The 10,973-nt window shown below is 45.5% G+C and overlaps 1 protein-coding gene across 2 annotated transcripts in view; it reads right to left on the reverse strand.

Moving 5' to 3' along the window:
• The window catches only part of nhej1 (nonhomologous end-joining factor 1), a 387,162-nt gene extending 377,505 nt beyond the window's left edge, over positions 1 to 9,657 (reverse strand). The window contains exon 1 of one of the 2 annotated variants that reach the window (XM_072260972.1): positions 9,357 to 9,657. The gene's annotated coding sequence lies outside the window, so the exon portion shown is untranslated. The remainder of the gene's footprint in view (positions 1 to 9,356) is intronic. The other variant, XM_072260971.1, reaches the window with a different exon arrangement.
• Between the last annotated feature and the right edge of the window lie 1,316 nt (positions 9,658 to 10,973).

Raw genomic sequence — 10,973 nt, forward strand, 5'->3', positions numbered from 1 at the left:
TGATCCCGGGAATCTCTAGGACTTCCGCTAATATTATTTTGAGACTCTGTTGTGCTTTATTGTAGCTAAATGCCATATCATAATTACATGTGCTGTATCATAACTGTATGTGCTGTGTTTTGCACCTTGGCCCCAGAGGAACATTGTTTCATTTAGCTGAACACGTGTGTGTGGCTGACTGACAATAAACTTGAACTTGAACTTCAACAGGTTAACGTTTGAGGAGTATCTGATGGCTCTGGACCTGTACTCAATGGTTTCAGAAAAACGACAGGGGATCCCATTGAAACCTACTGAATATTGGAAGACCTAGATAGAGTGGTAGTGAAGAGGATGTTTCCTATAGTGGGGGAGTCTCAGACCAGAGAGCACAGCCTCAGAATAGAGGGACATCCATTTTGAGCAGTGATGAGGATGAATGTCTTTAACCAGAGGGTAGTGAATCTGTGGAATTCATTGCCGCAGACAGCTGTGGAGGGCAACACAAAATGCAGATCAGGCAGCATCTATAGAGAGGAATAAACAGTTGACATTTTGGGTTGAGACTCTTTAATGGGATCTGTGTATGTTACTCTGGATTTCCAGCATCTGCAGAATCTTGTGTTGATGGATATATTTATACTGGAAGTCAATAGATTGGTAAGAGTGTCAGCGGTTACAGGGAGAAGGCAGGAGAACGAGTTGAGAGGGATAATGAATAAACCACGATACAATGGCAGAGCCGACTCGATGTGCGAAATGGCCTCATTATGCTCCTATGGTTGTATAATCTCATTCCCACTGAAATGGTTTCAGGAAGACCATTCCTTATCATAACTCAATACACCATAAAAATACACTGCATCTTCCTTCTTCTTCCCTTCTTACCCTAAAACTCTGTGCTTGGAATAATGACTCTTCCATCAATGGAAGTAAGTCTTTCCTCGTTTACTCTATTAAAATGCTTTTTTAGGAGGATGAGAGGAGACTTGATAGAGGTGTACACGATGATAACAGGCATGGATCTAGTTGACAGCCAGAGATTATTTTCCCCAGGACAGAAAAGGCTGATATGGCAGTATACCTTTAAGGTAATTGGAGTCAAGTACAGGGGGATGTCAGAGGTAGGTTTTTTTCCTTATACAGAGAGTGGTAGGTGCAGGGTGATGGTAGGGGCAGATAAATTTATCAGACTCTTAGTTAAGCACATGGATGATAGAAAGATGGAGGGCTATGAGGGAAGGAAGGGTTAGATAGAGTAGGTTAAAAGGTCAAATCAATATCAAAGTCAAAGCAAATTTATTATCAAAGTGTGTATATGTACCCATATACTACCCTGAGATTTATTTTCCTGCAGGCATTTACAGGAAATAAAGATAGGCAATAGAATTTATGAAAAGCAATAGATACTTTATACTTTACTTTATTGTCGCCAAACAGTTGATACTAGAATGTACAATCATCACAGCGATATTTGATTCTGCGCTTCCCGCTCCCTGGATTACAAATATTAAATAATAAAAATAGTAAAAATTAGTAAATATTAAAAATTTAAATAATAAATCATAAATAGAAAACAGAAAAATGGAAAGTAAGGTAGTACAAAAAAACCGAGAGGCAGGTCCGGATATTTGGAGGGTACGGCCCAGATCCAGATCAGGATCCGTTCAGCAGTCTTCTCACAGTTGGAAAGAAGCTGTTCCCACATCTGGCCATATGAGTCTTCAAGCTCCTGAGCCTTCTCCCGGAGGGAAGAGGGATGAAAAGTGTGTTGGCTGGGTGGGTCGAGTCCTTGATTATCCTGGCAGCACTGCTCCGACAGCGTGCGGTGTAAAGTGAGTCCACGGACAGAAGATTGGTTTGTGTGATGTGCTACGCCATGTTCACAATCTTTTGCAGCTTCTTTCAGTCTTGGACAGGACAACTTCCATACCAGGTTGTGATGCACCCTAGAAGAATGCTTTCTACGGTGCATCTATAAAAATTAGTGAGTGTTTTAGGGGAAAGGCCAAATTTCTTTAGTTTTCTCAGGAAGTAAAGGTGCTGGTGGGCCTTGGCAGTGAACTCTGCTTGGTTGGGCCAAGTCAGGTCATTTGTGATATTGACCCCAAGGAACTTAAAGCTTTTGACCTGTTCCACTTGCGCACCACCGATGTAAATTGGGTCGTGCGGTCCGCTACTCCTTCTGAAGTCAACAACCAATTCCTTCTTCTTGCTGATGTTGAGGGATAGGTTATTGTCTTCGCACCATGCCACCAGGTTCTTAATTTCCTCTCTGTATTCAAACTCATCATTACCCGAGATACGACCTACAATCGTCAGCAAACTTATATATTGAGTTCGATGGAAACTTGGCTACACAATCATGGGTGTACGGTGAGTACAGCAGGGGGCTGAGTACACAGCCTTGTGGAGCACTGGTGCTCAGAGTGATTGTAGAGGAGAGCTTGTCCCCTATTTTTGCAGCCTGGGTCCTGTCCGTGAGAAAGTTGAAGATCCAGCTGCAGATCTGAGTGCTAAGGCCCAGGTTCCGGAGCTTAGGAATCAGTTTATTTAGAATGATGGTATTAAAGGCAGAGCTGTAGTCAATGAAAAGGAGCCTTACGTATGCGTCTTTATTCTCCAGGTGTTCTAAGGAGGAATGTAGGGCCAGAGAGATGGCATCTGCCGTTGACCTGTTGCTCCGGTAGGCGAATTGCAAAGCGTCGAGGTTGACCGGTAGGCTGTGGTTGATGTGTGCCATAACCAATCTCTCGAAGCACTTCATAGCAATTGATGTTAGAGCCACAGGTCGATAGTCATTCAGGCATGCCACCTTGCTCTTCTTCGGCACTGGGATTATCGTTGCCTTCTTAAAACACAAGGGGATCTTAGACTGGAGCAAGGAGCAGTTGAAGATGTCAGCAAACACTCCAGCTAGCTCGCTTGCACAAGCCCAAAGAACCTGTCCTGGGATGCCATCTGGCCCCGTTGCCTTCCTTAGATTTATCTTCAGGAAGGCCCTTCTAATGTCCTCCTCGGATAAACAAAAACTGGTGCACAACCAATGTGCAAAAGATAAATCATGTACAACATCGTGAGCCAAACAACCTGTACTGTGCTGTGTAGTTCGATGTTCTATGAATACCTCAATTAAAACAAGACTTCACTTTTTCTGATTGAAAGAGGCATCACGGGGTGGCATCTGGCAAAAGGATCTCTATAAACAGAGGTCATGCCGAGGTCCAGCACTTTCTGTCATTATTTCACATTTCCAGCACCCACGGATTTTTTTTTGATATTCATTTACAAGTACTGACTCAGTGATAATGCAGCCAGGTCACACATAATGGTTAGCACATCGGTGACTATATTTTATCAGGAGTTTGTGATTTGATATGTCAACAAAGACTCTAAGGAAATTTCTATAGATGTAACGTAGAGAGCATGCTAACGAGTTGTGTCACCATCTGATATGGAAGGCCACTGTAAAAAGCAGCAGAGGGTTGTAGTCTACACCAGCTCAATCGTGGATACTAGAGTCCCCACCATGAGGACATCTTCAAAAGGTGATACCACAAGAAGGCAGCATCCATCATTAAGGACCCTCACCATTCAGGATATGCCTTCCTCTCATTGCTGCTACCTGGGAGGAGATACAAGAGTCTGAAGACATACGCTCAGTGTTTTAAGGCAGCATCTTCCCCTCAACCATAAAACTTCTGAATGGACAATGAACCCATGAACACTACCTCACTATTTTTTGCTTTCTTTTTGCAGTACTTAATTTTTTTGCGTTATAATCTATAGTATGTTTTATGTATAACACTGTACTGCTGCTGCAAAACAACAAATTTCATGACATATACGGATATCCCACCTCTCCGGGAAGTTCTGGGAGTCTCCCGCAGTGGCTCCCTGATGCCCGCAAATTATATAAAATGTCCCGGAAATCAATTTTTTTGAGAGAGAAAGTGAGCGAGAGAGACCACGACAGCGACCATGAGAGACAGCGAGAACGACAGCAATGAGAGAGAGCGAGTGTGAGAGCGACCATGAGAAAGAGCGCGAGAGTGCGCCATGGCAGTGTTCCAAAAGAAGAAAATATAAAACGTACGTCACCCCAGACTACCCTAAAGTGAAACCCCTGCCTAATAGGGGTCAAAAATAATGACAGTGTTGCTCGCTGCACTGTTTGCACCAGTGACTTTTCTATTGCCCATGGTGGGTTAAGACTGTAAAAGACATGTTGAGGTGAGTTGAATAGCTGTTATTCGTTCATTAGCATAGCTAACGTTATTTAAACTGCTGGTTAGCTGCTAAGGAGCTACTCTATCGCAGACATCCCACCTCTCCCGGAAGTTCCGGGAGTCTCCCGCAAATTGATGGTGCTACCTCCCTAAAATGACTTTTGGTACGGTGGGATGTCTGCATATATCCGCAAACAATAGGAATTCTGCAGATGCTGGAAATTCAAGCAACACACATCAAAATTGCTGGTGAACGCAGCAGGCCAGGTAGCATCTCTAGAAAGAGGTGCAGTCGACGTTTCAGGCCGAGACCCTTCGTCAGGACTAACTGAAGGAAGAGTGAGTAAGGGATTTGAAAGTTGGAGGGGGAGGGGGAGATCCAAAATGATAGGAGAAGACAGGAGGGGGAGGGATGGAGCCAAGAGCTGGACAGGTGATTGGCAAAAGGGATACGAGAGGATCATGGGACAGGAGGTCCGGGAAGAAAGACAAGGGGAGGAGGGACCCAGAGAATGGGCAAGGGGTATATTAGAGGGACAGAGGGAGAAAAAGGAGAGTGAGAGAAAGAATGTGTGTATAAAAATAAGTAACAGATGGGGTACGAGGGGGAGGTGGGGCATTAGCGGAAGTTAGAGAAGTCGATGTTCATGACATCAGGTTGGAGGCTACCCAGACGGAATATAAGGTGTTGTTCCTCCAACCTGAGTGCGGCTTCATCTTTACAGTAGAGGAGGCCGTGGATAGACATGTCAGAATGGGAATGGGATGTGGAATTAAAATGTGTGGCCACTGGGAGATCCTGCTTTCTCTGGCGGACAGAGCGTAGATGTTCAGCAAAGCGGTCTCCCAGTCTGCGTTGGGTCTCGCCAATATATAAAAGGCCACATCGGGAGCACTGGACGCAGAATATCACCCCAGCCGACTCACAGACTCTGCTCTTAAATGCATCTCCCCCATTTCACGTACATCTGCTCTCACTCCATCCTCCCGCCACTCCACTAGGAATAGGGTTCCCCTGGTCCTCACCTACCACCCCACCAGCCTCCGGGTGCAACATATTATTCTCCGTAACTTCCGCCACCTCCAACGGGATCCCACCACTAAGCACATCTTTCCCTCCTCCCCCCGCATTCCACAGGGATCGCTCCTTACGCAACTCCCTTGTCCATTCGTCCCCCCCATCCCTTCCCACTGATCTCCCTCCTGGCACTTATCCGTGTAAGTGGAACAAGTGCTACACATGCCCTTACACTTCCTCTCTTACCACCATTCAGGGCCCCAAACAGTCCTTCCAGGTGAGGCAACGCTTCACCTGTGAGTCGGCTGGGGTGATATACTGCGTCCGGTGCTCCCGATGTGGCCTTTTATATATTGGCGAGACCCGACGCAGACTGGGAGACCGCTTTGCTGAACATCTACGCTCTGTCTGCCAGAGAAAGCAGGATCTCCCAGTGGCCACACATTTTAGTTCCACATCCTATTCCCATTCTGACATATCTATCCACGGCCTCCTCTACTGTAAAGATGAAGCCGCACTCAGGTTGGAGGAACAACACCTTATATTCCGTCTGGGTAGCCTCCAACCTGATGGCATGAACATCGACTTCTCTAACTTCCCCTAATGCCCCACCTCACCCTCGTACCCCATCTGTTACTTATTTTTATACACACATTCTTTCTCTCACTCTCCTTTTTCTCCCTCTGTCCCTCTAATATACCCCTTGCCCATCCTCTGGGTCCCCCCTCCCCTCCTTGTCTTTCTTCCCAGACCTCCTGTCCCATGATCCTCTCGTATCCCTTTTGCCAATCACCTGTCCAGCTCTTGGCTCCATCCCTCCCCCTCCTGTCTTCTCCTATCATTTTGGATCTCCCCCTCCCCCTCCAACTTTCAAATCCCTTACTCACTCTTCCTTCAGTTAGTCCTGACGAAGGGTCTCAGCCTGAAACGTCGACTGCACCTCTTCCGAGAGATGCTGCCTGGCCTGCTGCGATCACCAGCAACTTTTATGTGTGTTGTCTGCATATATCAATGGTAATAAACCTGATTCTGATATAGGAAAGATGAGGAAGCTTTGGAGAGGGTGCAGAGGAGACTTACCCAGGATGCTGCCTGGATTAGAGAGCATGTTTTATGAGGATAAATTGAGCGAGCTATGGCTTTTCTTTTTAGAGCAAAGGAGAATGACAAGTGACTCCATAGGGGTGTACAAGATGATAAGGCACATAGATAGAGGGAGCAGTCAGAGACTTTTCCCTAGGGTAGAAATGGCTAATACTAGGGGGCATAATTATAAGGTGACTGGAGAAAAGTATAGGGGGTAGGTCAGAGGTAGTTTTAATTTTCTTACCCAGAGAGTGGTGGGTGCATGGAATGCACTACCAGGGATGGTGGAAGAGGCAGATACATCAGGGACTTTTCAGAGAGTTTTCGATAGAAACATGGATAAAAGAAGAAAGGATGGATGGATCTGTGGGGTGGAAGGGATAGACTGATCCTTGTGCAGGTTGAAGGTCTGGCACAACATTGTGAGCCGAAGGACCTGTACTGTCCCACGTACCGTCCCGTGTACCCTATTCACCTGTGTTGCCACTTTCAGCATGGTATGGGCTCACACCTCAAGGTCCCGTTGTACATCTGTCTCCCAAAGTCCCAAAGCCCTAGATCCATTCTCCCTGTAACTTACTCTACATGTCCCACTTGTAGTCCCTAGTGAAAATGCAGCAGCCACATTCCGCACAGAAGTAAGGTTGAGAGAAGATAAATTCAGGAGAGATGTGTGGGTCACATCCCCCACAGAGAGTGGAGGGTACATGGAATGCGCTGCCATTGACAGTAGTGGAGGCAAATACAACAGAGTCATTTAAGAGGCTTATAAGTGGGCACATGAATGGTAGAGAATAGAAGGATGTGGAAATTGTGTTTGGTTATGTGTTTAATTACTAGTTTAATGAGTAATTAAACACATAACCAAACACAATTTAAGGACACAACCCACCCAGCCAACACACTTTTTATCCCTCTTCCCTCCAGGAGAAGGCTCAGGAGCTTGAAGACTCATACAGCCAGATTTGGAAACAGCTTCTTTCCAACTGTGATAAGACAGATGAACGGATCCTGACCTGGATCTGGGCCGTACCCTCCAAATATCCGGACCTGCATCTCAGTTTTTTTTTGCACTACCTTACTTCCCATTTTTCTATTTATGATTTATAATTTAAATTTTTAATATTTACTATCGATTTGTAATCCAGGGAGTGGGAAGTGCAGAATCAAATATCGCTATGATGACTGTACGTTCTAGTATCAATTGTTTGGCGACAATAAAGTATAATTAAATGCAGCTGGCAAAGAGCTTGTTCTTATGCCGTTATTTTCTATGTTCTCAGGATTCAAGTTTATTTATCCCATGTACACTGAAAAGTACAGTGAAATACATCATTTTTGTTAACATCCAACACAGCAGAGAGTGTACTCCCAAGTGCTAACATCACGTGCTTTCTATTCCACATTCCATCTAAAATCCCACAATGCCATAAGCTGAATGTGATTAATAATCAGACTGTTCTTAACATTCTTGCCAAAGGGGAAAAGGAAGAACACCAGGTGGCATATAAATGGGGCTACAAAAGATACTGCAAAGGCCAGAAGTCTGGAGCAACACACAGAAAATGCAGAGGGAGCTCAGCAGGCCAGATGGCATCAATGGAGGGAAATTAACAGTCAAATTTTCAGGCTGAGACCCTTCACGAGGACTGGTAAGGTAGGGGCCACATGCTAAGCGATGGCTGACTAGACTAATGAGCCTTTATAACAATTAAATGGGGAGGCAGTTTGAAGTCTTTCCTTACCCTCACTTGTTGTTCACATTTCTATATTTTCTTATTTTAACCTCTGTCAGGGAGTCTCAACTGAGATGTTGTCCTGAAAGGTGGAGGGGAAAGGGGAAAGGGGAAAGGAACCTACTACTTATGTGCCACCATTTATGTGGTCTGCTGTGCTCCTCATCGGATTCTTTCATAGTCGTAGAATCATACAGCACAGAAACAGGCCCTCAGCCCATCCAGTCTATGCCAAACTGCTATCAACCCACACCTGGACCCTAGCCCTCCCACCCATGTTCTTATCTAAACTCCTCTTACATATTGCAATTGAACCCACATCAACCAGCTTCCACTGGCAGCTCGTTCCACACTCTCACCACCCTCTGAGTGAAAGGGTTCTATCTTCAGCACTTTGCCTCTTCCACCTAGCACCTCCTGGCTTTTCACACCATTCCCTTTTGCCATTGCCCTCCCTCCTTCCTCCCCTCACCAGGTCTCACTCCTCAGTTCCCAACTTCTGCATCATTCCCTCTTCCCACTCCAGCTTCCCCCTCCCCTTTCATTCCTGCAGAATAAAAGGGGAGGGGAGGGAGAGGAGTTCAAGCTGGCAGGTGATAAATGAGACCAGGTGACTGTGGGAAGTAAGAGTTGGGGAGAAGGTGGTGGGGCAATGAGAAGTGGTAATGATGTAGATGCTAAGAAGTGAAAGGTGAGGTGGGTGAGAGAGAAAGGGGGAGCATGTACACACTGGGAGATGAAAGGTGAGACCAGGTGAGGGAAAAAGCAGGTCACTGGGGGAGGAAGGAGGTGAGGCAGTGGGAAAAGGGAATGGTGTAGAAGTTGGGGAGGTTATAGGTGGAAGAAGCAAAGGGCTGAAGATGAAGATATGATGAGGCGAACAGCTGGCCTCATTAATAGTGGCATGTAAATATTAGGTTCTCTCTCACCTCCCACTTTGGACAACGCAGCAGCCGAGACTCCCAAAGTTTCAGATAAGAAAGTAGACAAGTGAACAAGAAGTGAGAAAAAAAGACTCCAAACGCCCCTAACTAAAAGCTCATCTCAGTGCGGTCAGCCAGTATTTATGATCAGACAGTCGCGGCTGAGAATATTCTAGGACAATTGCTGTACTAAACAAATAGAAACATTAAATATACCACAGGATTATAGTGACACAGTGTGACAAGATTGTGTGGTCGGTGAGGAACCTGTAACATGTGTGGAACCAGGAAAGGCGTGCCCGCCCCCACATGGTGACTCAAACTCATAGATTCTGTGTTTGAAACTGTTTAAAATGTATGTATATTTTAATAAAAGGCAACAAACCTCAGCTCGCTCTCTCTCACTAACTGCCTGGCTTCTTGTTGCTGCTGCCGAGCCGTCCGCAATTTGTTCTCTCCAGAACACAAACTGCCGCACAATCGTTCCGCCCCTCCGCTCCTGCTCTACTGGAGAGAGAGTCCTTTCCCCTTCCAGAGGAGATAATCAAATATTAACAGTGGCTGAATGTTTTCCCCATTCTTTGTTTATGCTACTTCTTCCCAGACCTTATTGTCTTTGTCTTAACTTCTAATCTTTTTTTCTTGCTTTGGGAGAGCATCTGGTAACTGCAGAGAGTCACCGTGAACAACTTTTCTGCAGTGTTTCCTGCTTTGCAAACGTGCCCAGGCTCTGTTCGCGGTAAACGTCATCAGGATGTCTGTCCAGTGAAATGACATCTGTCAATCTACTACATTAATTTACGACCAACATAAGAATTGAAAGCAGGAACAGGCCATTAGGGCCCCTCATTGTCTGCACTGTCATTCAAAACATCACAGCTGATGTCTTATCTCAGAGACATTTAACTCAAGATTCAAGATTGTTTAATATCGTTTCCCGTACACAAGTGTAAAGGAGGATTGACTCCACATCTGTTGAAGTAGTCATAGAGTACTACAGCCCAGTTACAAGCCCTGCAGCCCATCTAGTCCATGCTGACCTAATCTTATATCTACTCTCTTCTACTTGCACCAGGACCGTATCTCTCCAACCCCTTGCCCACCATCTTCCTACCCAAACATCTCTTTTGGTATTGCATTGGTTTGTTATTGTCACGTGTATTCAGATACAGTGAAAAGCTTGCCTTGCATACTGTTCATACGGATCAAATGATTACACAATGCATTGAGGTAGAACAAGCTAAAGAAAAACAATGCAGAGTAAAGTGCAAAAGAGTGCAGTGCAGGTAAACGATAAAGTGTGAGATCATAATGAGGTAGATTGTGAGGCCAAGAGTCCATCTTATTATACATGAGGTCCATTCATGAGTCTCATAAGAGTGAGATAGAAGCTATCCTTGAATCTGGTGAGATATGCTTTCAGACTCTTGTATCTCTTCTCAACAAGAGAGGGAAGAAGAGAGAATGTCTGGGGTGTGTGGAGTCTTTGGTTATCACAAAATAACCTGCAGATGCTGTTGTCAAAGGAACACTCACAATGCGCTGGAGGAACTCAGCAGGTCAGTCAGCATCAGTTGAAAAGATTAGTCGACGTTTCGGGCCGAAATCCTTCGTCAGGACTGAAGGAAGAACTTTGAGGAGGGTTTGAAGAATGCTGGTAGTTGAAAAAAAGAGTAATTTGAAAGTCAAAGGGGTGGGGGAGGGGAAGCAGGGAAGTGATTGGGAGGAGAACAATGCGCAGTAGTAGAAGGAGGCGGAACTATGAGGGAGGTGATGTGAAATAAGGATAGAGGAAGGGAGGGGGAGGGAATTACCAGAAGTTGGAGAATTCTATATTCATACCTAGACGGTATATGAGGTGTTGCTCCTCCAACCTGAGTTTAGCCTCATCATGGCAGTAGAGGAGGCCACGTATGGACATATCTGAATGGGAAGCAGAGTTGAAGTGGGTGGCTACCGGGAGATCCTGTCTGTTGTGGCGGACAGAGTGGAGGTGCTCGAC

This window comes from Mobula birostris, chromosome 6 (assembly GCF_030028105.1).
Source record: "Mobula birostris isolate sMobBir1 chromosome 6, sMobBir1.hap1, whole genome shotgun sequence".
NCBI lineage: Eukaryota > Metazoa > Chordata > Chondrichthyes > Myliobatiformes > Myliobatidae > Mobula > Mobula birostris.